This window comes from Schistocerca cancellata, chromosome 4 (assembly GCF_023864275.1).
Source record: "Schistocerca cancellata isolate TAMUIC-IGC-003103 chromosome 4, iqSchCanc2.1, whole genome shotgun sequence".
Lineage (NCBI taxonomy): Eukaryota > Metazoa > Arthropoda > Insecta > Orthoptera > Acrididae > Schistocerca > Schistocerca cancellata.
Genome location: NC_064629.1, coordinates 861,009,275 through 861,032,119, shown reverse-complemented (window position 1 = coordinate 861,032,119; position 22,845 = coordinate 861,009,275). Strand labels below are relative to the sequence as shown.

The 22,845-nt window shown below is 41.2% G+C and overlaps 1 long non-coding RNA gene across 1 annotated transcript in view; it reads left to right on the top strand.

The window, feature by feature from the left end:
- Positions 1–22,845, top strand: part of LOC126185036 (uncharacterized) — a 1,000,382-nt gene that overhangs the window by 939,676 nt on the left and 37,861 nt on the right. The window lies entirely within an intron of this gene.

Sequence of the window (22,845 nt, the reverse complement as noted above, 5' to 3'; positions counted from 1 at the left end):
AACTTCTGAGGTCATCAGTCCCCTAGAACTTAGAACTACTTAAACCTAACTAACCTAAGGACACCACACACATTCATGTGTGAGGCAGGATTCGAACCTGCGACCGTAGCGGTACCGCGGTTCCGGACTGTAGCGCCTAGAACCGCTCGGCCACTCCGGCCGGCACAACATCAGGTAGACTGCGAGTATGTGAGTAGTTGGTGCCATCAAGCACGGCTTTCTTGAATTTGCACAAAGATTTGGCACACAAATAATTTACAAGTTTGTCACCAGTAGACAGTTTATGAAAATAAATAGACTACACTGCCTTCTGCATTTTCGCGCATTTCCAATGTCGTCCCTTATGGCCTTTCCGTCGTACACTCGTAAAGAATGGATTTCTTTGTCTGTGGACCTTTTAGCACTACCTATAAGATTTCCACCTTCAAGTTTGTTACCTTTCAATTCACGTTTAAATTTTAAAAGTCAGCCTGCAATTTGTTTTTGCATATGACCAACACATACTTTTCTATAAGACAACTAGCACCATAAAGTTACTTTCCAAAACAGATCACCTAGATATTATATGTATCTACCTCCACACTTTTCCACACTTGGACGAATCATAGTCCTCATACCTCCAGATTCCATTCCACCATTACAACCAGAATAATTTCTGCATTACATTTTCCTGTGTTCAGGCTGCCACTTATTTTCTTCCTCTTCGTCAGCAGATTTCTATCCGAGGGCCCAGCTAGTACAATATTTATTCATTACCTAATGTCAAGACCTTTTCTAGTATTAACACCAGTGATGAATGACATTCCATATAGCTATGTATGGCCACGCTTCGTCCACATTCCATCACATCACATGAGATGAACAATTCCGTGTCTAGAGCATTATCTGCTTTTGCGTTCGTATCACTATTTACCTTCCCAGCTTTATTTGCAGACTATTTTAAATTTCTTCCTCTTCCTTCTGAAGAGCACTTACAAGTTCATTATTTCCAATGGTGAACCTAGAGTTATGTTGTGGTATGTTCATAATTCCACAAAACAATCTGGTACTTTCTCTGCCTATATCTGAACATCTCATTTCATATAGTAATCGCAAATGGTTCAAATGGCTCTGAGAACTATGGGACTTAACATCTGAAGTCATCAGTCCCCTATAACTTAGAACTACTTAAACCTAACTAACCTAAGGACATCACACACAACCATGCCCGAGGCAGGATTCGAATCTACGACCGTAGCGGTCGCGCGGTTCCAGACTGAAGCGCCTAGAACCGCTCAGCCACAGCGGCCGGCTTATTAATTGCATATCTGCTTCGTATCTCCAGTTATTTGATGTTGAAGTTACAAGAGCTGTGTCTGAACTACAGTAGCCGCAAATGAGATGCAACTCACACAATATTCCAGTTCTGTTTTCTTCGTCACATCACCTCAAAGCTCTTGCACCACAGTAAAGACAAACATAGGCAGTTGATACAATGTACGGTACTGGATAATATTTTCAAATCAATAAGCCTAAAACCACTGGTGGCCTGAGTGTCTCTGGCACACTCATCAAGTGATGTACCACCATCAATTTTCCTCTTCGAAGTCCTCGCTTTATTGCTTGAAGTGACGATCCGTTGTTATTAAGCTGGTTTTCAAGTTGTGTTCATGGCAACAAGAAGAAGGACACTTCCTAATCTTTTTATACACTTTACTGGAACAAGACATGCTGCAGACTGTGATAATAGATCAGCACACAACTTTCGTAAAAGTTACTGCTATGCAACCATTTGTAAACAAACACCATAAACCAATAAATACAAGATGAGTAACAGTGATACTACTCCACAGTCTTCTTGATATACTACACAAACATTCCTTGCATTGCGATTGGATTAAACTGATAGAAAACGCCGCAGGAATAAGTAATATAAGGAAATATAGAACAAGAAAGGGGAGTGGCCCCGCGCTTTCGTCAATTGTTATTTTTATCACACTTAGTTATGGAATTGGAACGTAATATTCAGGAACTGAAACTTCAATAACATGTAGTAAATAAGAGCCAAAAATTTTTTTTAAAATTTAATTTTGGTCGTTTTCGCCTACGTCCTCTCTTCAGCAGCATCCCTCATTGTGTAAGTCCGGTAATTTTTTTTTCCTAAACGTCAGACTACACGGTACATACCTATACCTTTTAATTATTTCTTCGGTCTTCGTTACCGCAGCACTCCGAGAAATAAGTGGGTAACTATCTTGCTGAAATTTGCAATAATAATGTAATGCATTACCGTTCCGCCATGAGTGCAAGGGCTAGTAAAATACACTCCTGGAAATGGAAAAAAGAACACATTGACACCGGTGTGTCAGACCCACTATACTTGCTCCGGACACTGCGAGAGGGCTGTACAAGCAATGATCACACGCACGGCACAGCGGACACACCAGGAACTGCGGTGTTGGCCGTCGAATGGCGCTAGCTGTGCAGCATTTGTGCACCGCCGCCGTCAGTGTCAGCCAGTTTGCCGTGGCATACGGAGCTCCATCGCAGTCTTTAACACTGGTAGCATGCCGCGACAGCGTGGACGTGAACCGTATGTGCAGCTGACGGAATTTGAGCGAGGGCGTATAGTGGCCATGTGGGAGGCCGGGTGGACGTACCGCCGAATTGCTCAACACGTGGGGCGTGAGGTCTCCACAGTACATCGATGTTGTCGCCAGTGGTCGGCGGAAGGTGCACGTGCCCGTCGACCTGGGACCGGACCGCAGCGACGCACGGATGCACGCCAAGACCGTAGGATCCTACGCAGTGCCGTAGGGGACCGCACCGCCACTTCCCAGCAAATTAGGGACACTGTTGCTCCTGGGGTATCGGCGAGGACCATTCGCAACCGTCTCCATGAAGCTGGGCTACGGTCCCGCACACCGTTAGGCCGTCTTCCGCTCACGCCCCAACATCGTGCAGCCCGCCTCCAGTGGTGTCGCGACAGGCGTGAATGGAGGGACGAATGGAGACGTGTCGTCTTCAGCGATGAGAGTCGCTTCTGCCTTGGTGCCAATAATGGTCGTATGCGTGTTTGGCGCCGTGAGGTGAGCGCCACAATCAGGACTGCATACGACCGAGGCACACAGGGCCAACACCCGGCATCATGGTGTGGGGAGCGATCTCCTACACTGGCCGTACACCACTGGTGATCGTCGAGGGGACACTGAATAGTGCACGGTACATCCAAACCGTCATCGAACCCATCGTTCTACCATTCCTAGACCGGCAAGGGAACTTGCTGTTCCAACAGGACAATGCACGTCCGCATGTATCCCGTGCCACCCAACGTGCTCTAGAAGGTGTAAGTCAACTACCCTGGCCAGCAATATCTCCGGATCTGTCCCCCATTGAGCATGTTTGGGACTGGATGAAGCGTCGTCTCACGCGGTCTGCACGTCCAGCACGAACGCTGGTCCAACTAAGGCGCCAGGTGGAAATGGCATGGCAAGCCGTTCCACAGGACTACATTCAGCATCTCTACGATCGTCTCCATGGGAGAATAGCAGCCTGCATTGCTGCGAAAGGTGGATATACACTGTACTAGTGCCGACATTGTGCATGCTCTGTTGCCTGTGTCTATGTGCCTGTGGTTCTGTCAGTGTGATCATGTGATGTATCTGACCCCAGGAATGTGTCAATAAAGTTTCCCCTTCCTGGGACAATTAATTCACGGTGTTCTTATTTCAATTTCCAGGAGTGTAGCTGAATGTTGCTGAAGTTAATATGTATATTTTCGAGATGCTGCCTCGTCGGCAATTATATATATTCGGAAAATGCTTCTAACGTTTAAACTCTATTCATATTTATAACTCATAGAATCTATCAAAAACAGACGAAAAAATTGGGTAAATGTCGGAGTAGTTGAAAATTAATTCAACACCCTCTTGTTCACGGACAATTATGTTGTGTTTTTCTCCTTCGAAGAAGATTTAAATTATCTAATGAGAAAAGTAGTAAAGCAGTATTCAAAGCGGATTCTGGAAAAGCGGAACGTTTGAAAGTTGGTGAAAATAAAGTAGATCTGGAAAGAGGAAAGACTTATTGTAAAGATTAGACGCCAAGTACTTTGAAAAAATTTGTATCATAAGACGAAAATAGCCAGATAGACCTACGAAAACGATTAAAAGGAAGAATATATATGGCGAAACTCTCAATATCCTACTCTGCTTCAATAAAGTAAAAGTCAATAATTTAATAGGCTACGTGCGGTAAACCAGTACTCTTCTTTCAAAAAGATCCGGAAATAGTTGAGACATATTTCCTGAGTGTTAGGTGTCAGGGACCAGTGGCCTCAGGATCTCGAGACTGAGTAATTGCATTTTCTTTGATTTTCTACCGCCGATTATCTTTCTTTTTTACACTGATAATAATAGAGGCAGAAATGTGGAAATATTGACAGTATGCGCTGCACGGCTTTTTTGGAAACAAACTTGTTATATTCACTCATGATACTTGCTGTCGATATTAGTAATGTCCGCCCGATTCTTCGCCCTCAAGCTTGTATTCAATACTGCTTGGTTTTGTCTGGGGTTTGTTCTGTCGACAATGTTGGTTGTGTGTTACGTTGAAACACAAAAGTATAGATAGGTTTAGTAATAGGCAGTTGGCCGATGTGCACCTGGTGTTCGTTGATTACTATGGAAAATCGACAAAACAATGCTATGTTGGATTACTCTGGCAGCGCCAGCAACCACATCAGAGTAGTTTTGTACCTGTACTTGGGCGCTACAAGAAACCCGATCCTTCCGTGATAGAATGATGGCATATTGCTGTCTTTTTCAGTGTTATGAAAATATTTACGCAGAAATAAAGGTTTTTAGGGCCACAATCCAAAAGAGTTATAATTACATTATTAAACTGTAACGAGCCAACGAAGACCACGGGTCCCTCAAAAATACTCATAAAATATCTCTGAACAATCTGCGAAACTTGCCCGGTTGCATTAGGGTTCAACATGTATACATACCTGTTGGATAGCCGATTAATATTTTTGGAGCAGAGTACTGGCAACTGGTTAACAACATTAATAAATTAAATAAATAAACAAATAAAATTTGGAAGAAATGGAAATAGACTCTCTTTGACGAAGATAGCAGTAGCAGGAGACAAAGAATTCGGAATGAAGAAATAAGAAATCGCGAAAACCGAAAGACTAGGACAATAGTAACTAAAGTGGTAATAATATTTGATGATAATAGTTTAAAGAGCTCTAATGCCTGTTCTATTGTCCTAGAACAAAGGAGGACATTTTGGAGGAAAGGAATAGGCGTGCTATGCAGAAGAGTGGTTTCAACGGTGGCGATTGTGAGGCTAACGAGAGGTGAAGACCTGAATGTGGAAGCGCCAAACACCATAGTATCCCCGTTATGTACAAGCATTAAATTAATTCCGTTGCATTATGACTTGTGTACATTCTTCACAGAATAATTGTAAAGCCCAATATATTGTGCGGCTGAATAACGGACGGGAAGAATGGAAATTGGGGCGATTTTTATATAGTGCTATCATTTCAGGTTACACCGCAGATTACTTCCTGTTCCGTAAGGAAGATTCGACTATACGTTACTACTCTACAGTTTTAGAGAGTTGAGTTATCCGTTTTTTTTTTTTCAAGTCATAATATAAAACAGACTTCATCAAGTTGTATTTTGGCACATGTGTTGTAGAGTAGTTTTAAAAATAATTGGGGGGTATGAGTCACAATTCAACAACCTTATACTGCTTGAAATTTATTAATGGATTAAATATTTTACAATTATTGCTCTTGATTTTACATGAATAAAAAATATCCCGACGTACCCCCCACCGCCCGCCCCTCTCCCCATTTCGTTAACTCTATAAAAACAATTATCACACGACACACGGTACATGAACGTCAGCAAATGAGAATCTATGATTAAATAAATGTTAATATCACACGCAATGCATTTAATTTACCACTAAAACATTTCTCTATAAATGTTGCTGGAAATATTAGCAGTATTTTGCGTTTCTAAAATAATTTGCGCTACACCCCTTGCGTCTCTTTGCTCTCGATTATTTTCAGATCATATGCCAACAATCTCTTAGTATTTAGGTATAATGGACAATGACCTTTCCACGCCTAGAAGAACATTATCCTAAGAATATTATCGTCTCTTCAACCGAATCTGCACTTTGTACACCAAGCCAAACTCACGTGAGTCAAGGTCGTTGGCGCAGTGCAGGAGTCACCTACTGTGCGATATTACTCTTTCAGGTATTATATTTATCAACGTTACAATGGTTCATTGTTGATAAACTTGATGAGGGAGGCTGTTGTCAGAATGCCCATCTTTGGAAAGACCCGTCTGCAATAGATTCTACAGTAGACACCACAATTAACCACACTACACGTTTCTATGCAACGAATATTTTCTTAATCGATGAAGAAACACACAATATGGCCACATTAGAAATTACTGAATAAAAATCGAGAGAGTAAGTTAACATTCCGACATTTTCATCTCCAAAGTATGTTGTTACCCGCGATGTGAAAAATACAGAGCTTAGAAGACGTACAAGATCTATAATACGTTAGGGATATTGTCAGTTTAAACGCCTAAGAACTTAAAATACTGTGTTTCATTTGTTGATAATACCTCAAGCATTGTTCCTAACGGTGTGTTCAGGCCATGTGAATTACAGAAATGCGTGTATTGTGTTACATCTAAGTTCAATGATTTGCGGCGGATTGACTCATAATGTTGAACAAAATTTTATTTGCATTGTAAAGTGTTGAAGCTTCTCCATGAGGTTTTATTATGATCCTTATATCGTCAGTAGAAAGAGCTATTTACCCTAATGAAAAAGGAAGAAACCCTGATATGTGATACAATGGGAAATACCCTCTGTCATGCAGTTCACAGTGGTCTGCGGACGGTGGATACAAATGTAGATGTAAGTTGGCAGATTATATAACAAGAACAGGAACGAATCCAATATACTCTTCGGAGGCCGATGTTGCAAGCGACCTCAGCAGGAAGCACATACCCAATCTGAAACTCTCTCAAGCACTGAAGACGTCTCCTCGCAAGCAGATCCACTGTCATCCTCGAGGAAAATTTTATTCCGAAACTGCCCCACTTTGTTTTTATTTATTTATAGGAGAGTTATCGAAATTCTGTTTGATTTCTTGGTGTAATTATGCTGAATATTCCAGTATTGATAAATTTGTTTTAAATGTGTGATCTTGACGAATATTACAGTTATTGCTGTTGAAAATACTGGCTTCAGTCAAACTGTGTGAACACTTCACAGACTTATTTTGAACTTATTTCTCTCTTTCATCAATCAACAATTTTAACACGTTCCATGGCATAGCTAGTTTTCTGTTCCATGGTGGTACTGAGCCCGTTACATTACATATCAGACATTCTGCGTCATAATACATCTGTAATAAAGAATACTTACAAACGAACTGAACAGGAAGCAAAAAGTCCTATTAACATAAGTCGATGGGAAAGTGATGATACTCCTGTGGGAAGAAATGTAACAGCCGTACGGGGTGGCCAAGCGGTTAAAGGCGCTACAGTCTGTAACCGCGCGACCGCTACGGTCGCAGGTTCGAATCCTGCCTCGGGCATGGATGTGTGTGATGTCCTTAGGTTAGTTAGGTTTAAGTAGTTCTAAGTTCTAGGGGACTGATGACCTTAGAAGTTAAGTCCCATAGTGCTCAGAGCCATTTTGAACCAAGAAGTGTAACATCAGAGTACTGTCTATCGCCAACACTTTCCAACATTTATGCTGAGAAACTAACAGATGGAGCTTAAAAAATAAAAAGAGGTGTAATATTAAGAGACGAACGGATAAAGACAATTAATCACTCAGATGAGAAAGCAGTCTTGGCAGGGAGAACTATAGTTTATGATGTACAGGGAGAACTATAGTTTATGATGTAGAGGCCGTAAAAGTAACAAAAGGGTATGGAATAAAGACAAATGTGGGAAAGCCAAAAGTTATAAGTTAGGGTTACGTCAAAATAACATTGGCGCAAAACCCCTTTAAAATCTTTTAGGTACTTAGAAAATCTGTTGTCAGAAAATGAAATATTTGTGGAGGAAAATGAAATGCTCGTGAAGTTGATTACCTGCGAGCAACAAAGCTTAGAAAGTGAAAGGTTTATTGACAGCTAGAAGAATTCAAATAAAACTAAGAAAGAGATTCGCCCCACGGTTTTATCTGGAGTATAGTACTACATGGATAGTAAAAAAGAAAGAATAAAAGCTCTTCTACAATTTTTGAACCTGGTCGGGAAAAATTGTTCGAAGTGGAACGTACTGACAGAATAAGGAACAGAAAAGTACTTCCAAGAATATTAAGGGAACGAAAACTAGTGAAAGCGATCAGAATGAGGAAAGTATCTAAGCTGGTACAGAAATTGCGGAGAAATTGGTTGCAACGAAAAGCAATCGAAGATAAAAGGTGGCAAGCATAAGATGAAGTGGAAGAGGAAGGCTTGGAATGTGAGATGATACTAAAAAAAATACGCAGTTACCAGCAGATGAATAAACAGGAACAGCACAGAGGAAACTGTACAGCGCCCTGCGATACCAGTCGTAAGACAGATATACCACATAAGACAAGAACATGTTTAAAAATGGAATATGACCCACATAAAGCAGCACGTTCCGTCAGTTCATGTAATCACACGTTGACTCGAGCTATGGATTTGTTGGTCAGTGGACTCTGTATCGCATCTACGCTGTACGAAGAATAGTACGGTTTTACAATCTTTTATGAGTATCCGTTCTTGGAGCATCACATGATGCACTGTCACTTTTGTCTAATCTTTCAGCGGAGTTTATGTAGTATGTCTGTGACTGATCACATACACCTAAACACAAATATAGCTGTTATATTTCGAATCTGTTTAGACAGTCTTGTTTCATAAGGATCCCAGATGGAAAAGTTATACAAATTTCCATCTAGTAAGATACGACTTCGTGAAGAATCTGCACCTTGCCAGTACCCACCCTATGAATCGTACCGGCGAAATTTGGCTTAGTTATATGGAATGTTACATAATTGCTACCACTCGTCACATCGAGTATTCATGTCTTGACAAATCTCTCCCGTATGTACGGCACTGTCAGCAAGTTTCATACGAAACGTGTACTTTGTCGCAGTGATATGGCTTGCGGGCCTCAATGATATAGGTGCAATCACATTGAAGGAGTATATGGGGAATGGATAGACTGCTGTACGATTCTGAAGTGGGACAGCAGCTTTTCCAGTAGCTGCAGGGACAACAGTCTGGATGATTGACTGACCTACCCTTGTTAATTTTCCCTTGGTATTTTTGTAATTCGAAAAGCTGAAAACAAGGATAAACTGCAGCCATTAAATTTCCCGAGGACATGCAACTCTATAGTACGTTTTAATAACGACACTATATTCTGGGGTAAAATATTCCAGAGGTAGAATAATATCCCATTCTGATCTCCTGGCGGGAATAATTCAGGAGGATGTAGTCATCAGCAAAACTAAACTGGCGTTCTATGGGTCGGATTGTGGAAGACTGAATCCCTCCATCGGATACGCAGAGTAGAGAGTTTAAAAAGCGAAATGGAGAGGTCGAAGCTAGATGTAGTGGGAATTAGTGAAGTGCGGTGGCAGAAGGAACAGACCTTTTTGTCTCGTGAGTACTTGTTCGTCAATACAAAATCAAATAGGGGTAATGCAGAAAAAGGTCTAATAATGAATAAGAAACTAGTAATCTGAGTAAGACACCGTGAGAAGCAAAGTAAACTCATTATCGTTGACAAGACAGATATGAAGCCAACTAGTTTTTTCTCCAGCTAGATTGAGTTCAAATGGTTCAAATGGCTCTGAGCACTATGGGACTCAACTGCTGAGGTCATTAGTCCCCTAGAACTTAGGACTAGTTAAACCTAACTAACCTAAGGACATCACAAACATCCATGCCCGAGGCAGGATTCGAACCTGCGACCGTAGCGGTCTTGCGGTTCCAGACTGCAGCGCCTTTAACCGCTAGATTGAGTGAAAGGTTGTATTATGAGATAAAAGAAATTATTCAGACAGTTATGGGAGACATAAATTTGATTTTGATGGGGGATTGGAACTCAATAGTAGGAAAGGTAAGAGAAGGAAAAAAGGGGAAGGACATGGACTGGGGGAATGGAATGACGGCGAAGCTGTCTGGTAGAATTGTGAAGAACACAACTGAATCAATGCTAACACTTGGTTTAAAAACCCATGAAAAAAGGTTGTATACGTGGAAGAGATTTGAAGACACCACAAGGTTTCAGGTAGATTGTGTAATAAGACAGAGACTTCGATGCGAGATTTTAAAAATGGTTCAAATGGCTCTGAGCACTATGGGACTCAACTGCTGAGGTCATTAGTCCCCTAGAACTTAGAACTAGTTAAACCTAACTAACATAAGGACACCACAAACATCCATGCCCGAGGCAGGATTCGAACCTGCGACCGTAGCGGTCTTGCGGTTCCAGACTGCAGCGCCTTTAACCGCACGGCCACTTCGGCCGGCCGCGAGATTTTAAATTGCAGCACATATTCAAGGGCAGATATGAACTCTGATGAAAATTTGTCTCTTATGAGCTACAGACGAAGCAGAAGAAACTGCAGAAAGGTAGGACATTGTGGAAATGTGGCCTGGATAAATAGAAAGAACCAGACATTGTTGACAGCTGCAAAGGTAGCATTAGGCAAATATTTATTGAAACCGGGGAAAGGAATACAATAAAAGACGAATGGATAGCTTCGAGAAATGAAATAGCAAAGGCTGCAGAGGATCAAACGGGTCACAGGAAGAAGGCGTAGATGAATATGTGATTGGAGATATGATATTGCGAAAAGAAATTGATGCACCACCAAAACATCTAAATTAAAGAAAGGCCCCTGAAGTTGATAGTATTCCCTCAGAATTTTGGAGATCCCTGGGAGAGTCATCCATGACAAAATTATTCCACCTTGTGTGGACTGTATATGAGATAGCCATTAAAAAGAATTGCAGTAATTGCAATTACAAAGAAGGAAGGTTCTTACAGGTGTGATTGCTACCGAACCATCAGTTTCATAAGTTGTGGTAGCATAATACTGACACGAATTATTTAGAGAAGAATGGAAAATTTGGCAGCTACCGACCTCGTGCAGGATAAGAGAGTCAATGAAATGTACGAACACGTGAGGTAGTGTTGAGACTACGACAGATCGTAGAAGATATACTATGTGATCAAAAGTATCAGGACACCTACAAAAACATACGTTTTTCATATTAGGTGCAGTGTGCTGCCACCTACGGTCAGGTACTCCATATCAGCGACCTCAGTAGTCATTAGACATCGTGAGGGAGCAGAATGGGGCGCTATGCGGAACTCACGGACTTCGAAAATGGTCAGGAGATTGGGTGTCACTTGTGTCATACGCCTGTGCGCGAGATTTCCACACTCCTAAATATCTCTAGGTCCACTGTTTCCGATGTGATAGTGAAGTGGAAACGGGAAGGGACACATGCAGCAAGAAAGCGTACAGGCCAACCTCGTCTGTTGACTGACAGAGACCGCCGACAGTTGAAGAGGGCCGTAATGTGTAATAGGCAGACATCTATCCAGACCACCACACGGGAATTCCAAACTGCATCAGGATCCACTGCAAGTACTATGACAGTTAGGAAGTGAACTTGGAGTTCATGATCGAGCGGATGCTCGTAAGCCACACATTACGCCGCTAAATGCCAAACGACGCCTCGCTTGGTGTAAGGAGCGTAAACGTTGGACGACTGAACAGTGGAAAAACGTTGTGTGAAGTGACGAATCATGGTACACAATATGGCGATCCAATGGCAAGGTGTGTGTATGGCGAATGCCCGGTGAACGTCATCTGCCAGCGTGTGTGGTGCCAACAGTAAAATTCGGAGGCAGCGGTGTTATGGTGTGGGCGTGTTTTTCTTGTTGGTTTGCGTGGCACTATCATAGCACACGCCTACATTGATGTTTTAAGCACCTTCTTGCTTCCCATTGTTGAACAGCAATTCGGGGATGGCGATTGCATCTTTCAACACGATCGAGCACTTGTTCATAATGCACGTCCTGTGGCGGAGTGGTTACATGAAGTAACATCCCTGTAATGGACTGGCCTGAACAGAGTCGTGACCTGAATCCTACAGAACAACTTTGGGATGTTTTGGAACTCCTACTTCGTGCCAGGCCTCACCGACCGACATCGATACCTCTTCGCAGTGCAGCACTCCGTGAAGAATGGGCTGCTATTCCCCAAGAAACCGTCGAGCACCTGATTGAACGTATGCTTCCGAGAGCAGAAGCTGACATCAAGGCTCAGGGTGGGCAAACACCATACTGAATTCCAGCATTACCGATGGAGGGCGCTGCGAACTTGTAAGTCTTTTTCAGCGAGGTGTGCGGATACTTTTGATCACATAGTGTAGGTTAAAACAAGGCAAACCTGCGTTTATAGATATGTTGACTGGAATAAACTCTTTGAAATTCTGAAGTTACTTGAGCTACAATACACGGAGCGAAACGTTACCTACAGGTTATACAGAAACCATGTATAGTTAAAAGAGTCGATTGACACAAAAGAGAAGCAGAACTTAAGGAGTGGAACAACGTTCTAGTGTATCCGTGATGCTATTTATGTATACATTGGGCAAACTGTGAAGGAAACCAAGGAAAAATTTAGTAAACAGGTTAAAGTTTAGTTAGAAGAAGTAAAAACTCAGAGGTTTGCTAACGAGATTAAAATTCTGTAGAGAGGCATTTGGAAAGTAAGTAGAAAGGAAAGCGCTTGAAAATAGGTTATAAAAAGAATAACAAGAAAAGTTAAACATGAGTAACTGAGCTGCAATGCATGTGATTAATGGTGAATCACAGAGAATGTAACATGTTGACTTTCTATGGCAAGGAAACCACTTCTAGAAACGAGGAGTTTGTTAACATCAAATATAAATAGAAATGTTAGGGAATCTTTACTGAAGATTGTGGTCTGAAGTGTATATCTGTACACAGGTGAAGTCTGAATGATAAACAGTACAGGCAGGAATTGAACAGAACCTTTAAAAATTCGTTCTACAGAAGAATGCTGAAAATTTGATGATTGGATCAGATAACTGAAGAAAACTGGAAAAGAGGTACAGAATCCAAATCCAAATGAGGAGAAAGGAAATTTATGGTAAAACTTAAGTAAAAGAATGAATCGATTTGTAAAGGAACAGCATCAGATTTACGATTTTGTAATGTGTTGTCAGTAAGGTAAATATCTTGTTAATGATTATTTCAATATGTCTGATACTGGGAGAGAAATGTCATAAGATAAGTATTTTGTAGTTAGCAATTGATCGCTTTATTCTATTGTTATGCACGTACGAGTTTGCAGGTCATAGTTGTGAACGTCTGTTCTCTTCCTGAGGAAGGAATAATTCATTATAAAATAAATGGTGTTGTTCAACTACCGAAACAGGCAAACCATTACATCTTTTAAATGCCAAGTTTTTCCGTTGATTCCGTTTTTGGAACACCTTTCCTTGACGTGAAATGCGTAGCAGGCTGGCCAGGCAGACAGCGTCGTTACAGGGTTAGCAGATGGCCATGTCTGTTTCGTGTTTTGGTACGCCTTTTCGTTGAAAGAAGTGAAGAAGTGAGCGGCAGACAGACTTCAGTGGAGAAAGTGGCCAGCAAGTAGTGGTTGAGTAAAGCTCATATTATAGTGCCCTCTACAATGTATTGATATTTCGTGTTCATAACGGTGCCGTTTATGAAAGAAGACAACGATAAGGAATTCTGCTGTAATAAGTCATACATAGTAAATTACAGCCGTGGATGCAAGATATTTCCAGGCAGAATATGGTGCTGCAACAATTACACCACTGGTGAATCGTATTTGGGTAGCTCAATCGGTGAGCAGTTGCCCGCGAAAAGCAAAGATTCCGCGTTCGGGTGTCGGTCTGGCACCCAGTTTTAATCTGGTAGGAAGTTTCATATCAACACACACTCCCTTGCAGAGTGAAAATTTCATTTTGGAAACATTCTTCAGACTGCTGCTAAGTCATGTCTCCACCATGTCGTTTCTTCTAGAACTGCTGGTCCTGCCAGTTTTTCAGGAGAACTTCAGTGAAGTTCGGTAGGTAGGAGAGGAGGTACTGGGGGAAGTAAAGGAGGAAAGCTCAGGCGGTAGAACACACTTGCCCGCGGCAAAAATCCCCAGTTCGTGTCTGCCAGGCACACAGTTTTAATCTGCCAGGTAGTTGCATATCGGTGAACACTCCGCTGAAGAGTGAAAATTTCATTGTGTTTTTTTTTCTTTTTTTTTTAGAATAGTGCAGTAATAATTCATTATCAAGAATCTTAGCCCTTTTACACTTGATGATTGAATTCATAAAACGAACAAACAAGGAAAAAAAGTTGTAGTAGGACCAGACAAGGGTGTCAAATTGAATCTCAAACATACGGACCGCTGATGACCTTACAGAGGCTGAAATGTTTACTCAGTGAAACAAACATGATTTGAAACAGCAGTGAATTCAGAACAAGCAGAGCATATAAAACCCACGTTTAAAATGTTCCAATGGCATCATGCAGTGCACCAACACGTTATCCTGAACGAAGTCCCCACATTAAGTAGTTCACCCGAACTAATATGGAAATCAGTTCATCGATGAAAGGATTCAGTCTCAAAAGTCTCTATTAATTCTTAATAAATACACATCTCCAAATTGTAAACTGATGCATTGAACTGACCGTACTCCATCTACCTGCACGCCACGTAAGCACTTCTTCATCACACACGCGGCTCATAGGCCGTCAAGACCTTACCTCTTACCATAGCACGGACGGTCACCGAAACACCACAATACGTGTTTTGCATGCTCCCTCATCAGCTATGTCATGTGGCTAACCTTTCTAGTGAAAAGAGTTACTACATGCCGACCACCATTCAAAATCTAAGGGTATACTGGTTGATAATACGACGATGTACATGTTTGACGTGTATAATTTGAATATTATAGTTTTTATTACAATTTGCTAAATTTTTAACATGACATTACATATTATATTCGGCACAAGGTGGAACAGCAGTCGCTAGTCAAATGACCTCCTTCCTCTACCTCTGTCAGTCTCGTACTGCGTTACTCAATACATTTTCACTAGAAATATTAATGTACAAATTCTTCATTTAAATAAACACAGGCTAATGAGACATTATTATAAACTACTCAAGCAGAGGCTAACCTTTTCGTGATCTGCGGGTAACTGTGTTCTTGCACACAGAACTAGTAATCTGTGATTATTTATGATAAATAGATTGTTTGTTTTATCCACATGTCAAATATATTCACTTTATAGCGGACTACATGCGCCAACAGATGGTGCATCATGCCAACTGGTAGCGTGTTTGTGTTTGTTGTTATTATTGTTATTAATGATATTACATACGATTGATAATAATGGATTTGATAAAGCGGCGAAAACATGTTTATAATGTTATAGTAATTGTTTTTTATTGTGATTTCGTCGTTGTCTTCAGGTTTTCTGTAGCTCTTTTGGAAGCAAATGAAGTGTTTTTGGTGAATATACAGTATATTGCCTACTGCTTCTAACGTTACATATTAACGTCGTCGATGAGAATTTAAACTTTCATATTCCTTCTTCTTTTCGCTGTACGTCACCGGGCACAGAGGTTAACATTTTGCTGGACGCTGGAATATTGTAAACATGTCGCCTGAAACGACGAATCTCGGTATTTGATCTCAGAGTACGAGTACCTTGGGAAAAAGGATGCACTCTGCTTGCCAAAATGGAACGGTACATGCACGCGTGGGAGATGTTTCCGTGAGATAAGATAGGGCCCCTGTTTCATCTGTCATCATATCCTACAGCTGAACGAAACAGAAACCTACTGTCCGATGGTGTGCCTCCGTTTGTTCGCCTAAAACAGTCAGCAGGCCACCTGCATCCACAGCGAGACAGGGCATCGCCCTATCGCTCTCGAATTGAGGAACACCGATGGAAATGTAAGTTCTTCAAAATAAGCAGGCCACCTGACACCTGTCCTAAAGAGCACTACTCCAGCTATGCATACAGCTCCTCTATCTCTCTGCGACTAGTGCGTGGCGGTTAAGCAGTAACTGCCGTATGAGTGCAATCATCAGGACGATAGCAGAGCTTATACTACTAATTCAGCTGCTACTTCAGTTCCCATGTGAGACCTACGAAGTTACAGTCATTGCTGATGGTGGTTCTTAATGTGAAACAACGTCGAGATACATCTGACAAGAAACTCTCTATGCAGTCGGAATTCTGTTTGGATATTCCGTAATCGTGCAACTTTTGGTTGAAATATGGTGCAGAATGGTGTCAATATCATTCAAGTAGTCATCCTCCATATCTAAATTATTATTAATCTTCTGAATCTGTTAAATAAAGAACAAGGTTCAAAAATGGCTCTGAGCACTATGGGACTTAACTTCTGGGGTCATCAGTCCCCTAGAACTTAGAACTACTTAAACCTAACTAACCTAAGGACATCACACACATCCATGCCCGAGGCAGGATTCGAACCTGCGACCGTAGCAGTCCCGCGGTTCCGGACTGCGCGCCTAGAACCACTAGACTACCGCGGCCGGCAAAGAACAAGGTAAATATCACTTGTATGTGATTTCCGAAAACTACACGTACGTTAAAGTCCCCTCCACGTTTTCCTTTCTAAAGGTTGATTTCTTGATGACTTTCAGGGATGATGCAGAAGGATAAGTTATCAATTTAGAGTAACCGAAGTAACCGAATCGAACGTTATAAACGGAAATCGTTCTCATACCTCTCAAAGTGGAATACGTGTACTAGTACTGTTGCTGCTAATATTGTAGGCTAGAGAACTTTCAGAGGAGGTAGTATGAAACATTCAAGAAAAATACCTGTGAGTACTTGTTCAGTAGAATAAATGATAAATGTTTTCACAGTAGTGAAGTTGAATATGTACTCATAGCTTTTAAAGAATGCACTTTTGAGCCCATGTTTACTGGACGTGTTTCTCTTTATGGTCCATATTAACACCTCTGAAAGCTGCCTACACTACAATTTTAGCAACAGTGGTACCGGTGCATGTATTCCACTGTCACAGGTTTCAGAACGATCTTGGCTTATAACTTTCCAATCAGTCGCTGCGGGATTAGGCTTCATTACAGCAGATTGATACATCTACTCTTCACCATCATCCGTGAAAGTTTGTAACGTCACCAAATAATCACCCTGTATATGTGAAGGCTAATTGCAGGAACTAATGCACTAATTTTGATAAGCTTTTCAGTGATAGATGGACTAATTCACGAGGAAATTTTGCGTGTATAATTTACTATCGCTACGCCAGACAAGTCGTCCGGCCGTAATTACTTAGTGCTACGAAACCATGACGGGCCGTTAGTGGATACTAATTAAGATGGAGATGCTAAATAAAATATTCTCGCCATTCAAGCTGCGTCATTTTGCGTACAGTTCTCGTTCTTTCGCAATTGTGAATACATTTCTTCTGTTTTAAACACTGTAGATCGTAACCGTGTCTGTTCCTTCAGACATGCATACATGTCTGAAGGACATTGCATAGTACACCGTAAAACACAGACACTGCACAATAGTAGAAAAGAGGATTCATCAAAACACTGGTGTACCGGGCTAAAAGGATCTGTGAACCACAGAACTTGGATAGCGAGCTCGAAAATTTAAGAACTGCCTCCAGAATAAATGGTTATTCAGACAAAGCGATAAATAGACCACCACGCTCTAAAACGTGTAGAGTTTCTAATGAGAAAAAGCCAAGTGCAGAGAAAGTTTTCTTCCCGTCTAAAAAAACTGTGACAGACTACATCAGGAAAGTATTCAGGAAATACGGATATAGTACGGTGTTTAAACCAATAAGAAAGGTTTGTGAATGTTTGTGGTCAAGTGTAAGAAGGAACTACAACATGAAGCCTTACTACCCACCTTAAGGAACACAAGATTGTCACCTGGGCAAGACTGATAAATCAGCTGTAGCAGATCACGCACTGGGACCAGGAAACCACCACTTTCGTGTCTGTGACACTATGGCTTTAGCAAGATCTAGTCATTACTACACTAGGATATACAGAGAGGTCACAGAAATTCAAAAGCATCTAACAGCTTTAACAAAAAAACAAGGAGGATTGAAATTAGTCAAGTTGGGGTCTTAGTGCTAAATAAAACAAACAGCGCCAACACTTCCCCACTGCAAGCTCCACAACATATGAGGGCGCGGCTCAGCGATCATAGGTAGTTATCTGGTGATGTCACGAACTGACCGTTGCCTGGATACATAAAAACAGTTCGAATTACTGAATTTGTTTGATACCGTAATTGCTTTCTGTGTCGTTAAAGCTTTTGATGTTGTCTACAGCATTGGAAGAGTATACGTTAGGCAGAGAATTATGTCTTGGACCACAGCCTAATGCCCAAAAATCCAGTATGAGTAATAACATAAGTGTATCTGTTTCAAAATTGTGCTGAGATAACTGTTAAACATTAAAAGCCTCTTGGTTACTATAATCCACTTGGCTCTTTGGATGGCGGTGTTGAAAAATAAGTATTTGGAATACTGGGAGAAAACGGACCTAACATTGTAACAAATTGGTCCATAGCTGTAGCAAATTTCCCCAAAACCGTAAGTAAATAGCAATGGGAGATTTAGATGTTCCATAAACAATGCAGAACTTATGGCAATAACTGTATAAGAAAAATTTGCAAAATATGTGCTAAATAACATTCATGCCCGCTATAGCATTTGTACATCACTCAATTGGCCTAAAGGAGCAGGTGAAGTGGGAAGACAGAAGGAAGATTGCCATTTTGGGTCATAATTTATGGCCATTAAGGTTTAAAAAAATCTGGTCATACATTAGACTTACATAAACATAACACAAGAGTAGAAGGGTGTGATTTGCTTACATAAGGCTAAAAACATCACGCTGCCATTTTGTTTACATAAGGTCCACAGCCAAGTATGCAGTTTTTTTACATAAGGCTAAAAACACCTGAAAGTCATTTTGTTTACATAAGGGCTTTGGGCAATTAGAGATTTGTTGACATAAGCAGATATGACCAAGTAGCAAACTTGGTTACATAAGAACAGTGGGTCCTTTGTCCCAGAACTTTCCCAGCTCCACTACTATCAGCGATTACCGTAATGAAGGTGGTGTTAAGTTGTACAGTTCCGTCAGTAATTTAGTGTAGATACGGATACTGATTCCTGCCATGCCAGGTACTGATGGACGACTCGCTCTGGAATGGAGCACATACATTGTTGTAAAGCCATCTGTAGAAATTTTTGAACACGGAAATATTTTCTTATTGTTTCCTAGTCGAAAACAGATGGCGTTGGCCTTTCCAGCAATTTCACTGTGGAATGTGTGGCTCCTGGCTGCCTGTAGTTTATTAGGGGCCGCTGAAGGCGCTGCGGCGTCAACATATTGATGCGATGGAGGCGCCTTTTGGCCGTTTTACAGTATCCACGGCCAAACGCCATTCACTGACGTGTCGTAAACTCTGTGATGCTGCAGACAGTCTCCGAATTTAGCGCCACTGTCGAATAACTCAAGTTGAAAATCCAGTCGTTTCATTAAATTTCATTTCTTTATTTCACACCCATGTTGGAAACGACAGTGTTCGTCTGAGCGATAGCTTTGCTATGTAAGAGCTAAGTGAGATAACTGAAACCATTTTTTTCATGAAAATACAAGAGGTTAATTACATCTATAGCAAGAATTTATATGCGCGTTTCTGTAGCAAATATCTCACACATTTTTCCATTAACTGCAATACGAATCACGCTGGTATAGAAAAAAATATGAATAATACTACTACAGGTTTTTACTTGTCTTTAAAAAATCATACTATTTTTTTATTTGTCTTGCGCTACGTTTGTAATTTGTGATTTTCCTTTGTAATGAGTGTGCTTTATTCGTTTCTTGATCCCCAAATTGGTTTTCAGACACTGAATTTCATGAACAACTGACGCAGGTCTTCAGTTTTGCATGAGTTTGCAGACAAGGGCTTAGCGTGGCCCCCGAACACTAACTTTTTGATCGCCTGTTATATAATTGCGGTAATCGCTTTTCTCAATACTTGTAATGCTCGAAGCCAAGAGAAATGTATTGAATGGTTTTTCACAAATGAGGTAGGCCCTACATATTTGCATTGCGGCGGAATAATGGAAGAATTGAGGTAACGAATTTCTTTCCTCCTCAATTCAAATCAGTACTTCATTAAATTCAAAAGTTTACTCCTCAGATTTCTGCTGTAGCTTCGTATTTCAAAATCTTCGATTCTATTCTTATCTATACGATTTATCATACAAGCTGTACTTCCATATAACGCTGCACTCCAAACATATACTTCGAGAAAAGAAATCCTAAACTTAAATTTATATTCCATGTTAACATCTTTCTGCTTTTCAGAATAGCTATACTTGCTGTTGATTGTCTACATTTTATATCCTCCAAAATTGTGCATAGTCAGTTATTTTGCTGTCCACATAGCAAAACTATTTTCAGAGCCTCATTTTGCAATCTACATCCTTCAACATCACTTTAATTATTCGACTATGCTACAGTAGCTTGTTTTACTTGTATTTATGTTCAACTTACAGCTTGTATTTAACACGATATTCGTTCCGTACAACTGTTCTTCGAAGCATTTTTTCCGTCGTTGATGGAACTAAAATATCATCGGCAAACCTTGAAGTTCTTGTTTCTTTTCTTCGATTTTAAAATGTTTCTCTGACATTCTCCTTAGTTTCCTTCAGCGTTTTGTCAATTTACAGATTGAATAAGGTAGGGTACTGGCTACAACAAAGCTCACTCCCTTTCCAATCACTGCCTGTTTTTCACTTCAGTCACTATCGTTAAAACCTCTTCCTGAAACAACAAGTACCTCGAACGAAGGTTTGCGTTTCTTCAGTCTCTCATCTAGAATAAGTCATAGGCTGAGTACTGCCTTGGGAAGTTCCACATTTCTCTGCAACCCAGACTTATCGTCCTCAATGTGGCTTCTACAAGCCTTTGCATTATTCTATTGTTTATTCGTGGTAATATTTTGCAAACGTGTGTCATTAAACTCACACCTGTCAGTATCATTTTTGGTACTGAGATTTTATTACATTCTTCTTGAATTATTTCGGCTGTCTCGAATTTCATATACACAAGGTACTACAGAAAAAAAAAGCTTTATGCGATACTACATGGTAGCAGAAGCATGCCTGATAGAAACTTAGTGAAATGTTTCTACGTACCACGTTTGTGTTTCTCCGAATTTCAAGCGAGTGATTTCCTTCCCACGCATTTTTTTTCTATACTTTACGCCAAGAAGCGTGCTGTACTAAGAATATAGTGTTACGGCTATGTCTGCTGCTATTTGTGGCTCGCTAAGGGTAAATAAAGCTCGGAGTTGGCACAGGGGCACATTATTTCTATTTTCCACCGCGGCCGCAGGTGCGAGCTGTTCGGCGCGTCCCTGCACTGTCGCTGTCCACGGCCGCCGTCACCTCGCTCGTCGTTCGTCACCAGCTCACAAAACACCTCTGCTCGCCCAGATTTTATGTACATACTGCGGCCATTTATCTACCCTGTAGCAAGAGTACCAGTCTAGAAATCGTAGTCTACAGCAGTTACAAATGCAAAGTTGAGAGTTGTTTTTTTCTGTTCTTGGTTCTCGAAAATGTATCACTTACGTATCAGGTTAGCCGCTTTATAGCTCTATACTATTTTGCAGATAGATTAATCATCACTGTCGTAAACAGCCGCCGGCCGGTGTGGCCGTGCGGTTCTAGGCACTTCAGTCTGGATTCGCGTGACCGCTGCGGTCGCGGGTTCGAATCCAGCCTCGGGCATGGATGTGTGTGATGTCCTTAGGTTAGTTAGGTTTAAGTAGTTCTGAGTTCTAGGGGACTGATGACCACAGATGTTAAGTCCCGTAGTGCTCAGAGCCATTTCATAAACAGCCAGCCGATAGATTGATAGTGTCGGCTACGAATCGTGACACAATGACCAAACTTCCACAGCCCGCTTTCAGAATTGCAACGGAGCAGAAAAGTCAAAAGTCAATAAAACTGTGAGCTCACACTTAACTGTGATGGAATTAACTCAATAAAAGTCTCATGTCTGATGCAGTTACACGTATGAAACGCTCTTGCTGTCTAATATACGGCATTGGGGCATGGACTCTGAAGGCTCGCGCTATCCGAGCAGCTGACAGTTGCCTAGTGATCAATGGAAGGTAACACGCAGGAATGATGAGAAAAGTCAGAAACAGCGAATAATGTGGGCAAGATGTCATAGTGATTATTAAGGAACTGGAATGGGAGTCAGCTGGGCTCGTGGCCAGGGAAATTCACCGCTGAATTCATTGGTATAAGAACCTGTTCGGACGACGCCTTACGAAAAGATAAAGGAGGGCCTTAAGGCGGCAGTGGATTATATGCAGTGGCCTTGAGGACGATAAACCATTGTGAAGGGAAACATTCAAACCTGCACTCCCTCTCAATGTTTTGAGAGATAAAACTATTTTAAAACATCAGCAATGGGGCAAGACAAATGACAGGAAGATAACAAATCGGCACTTTCTTATTAACTTCTCTTTATCTATATCTAAATGATTACTCTGCAATTCCCAATTAAGTGCCTGGCAGATGGTTTATAGAACCACCTTGAAGCTATTTATCCACCGTTCCTCGAGCGAAGCGCGGGAGAAACGAGCACTTAAATCGTTCTACGCGAGCTCTGATTTCTCTTATTTTATCATG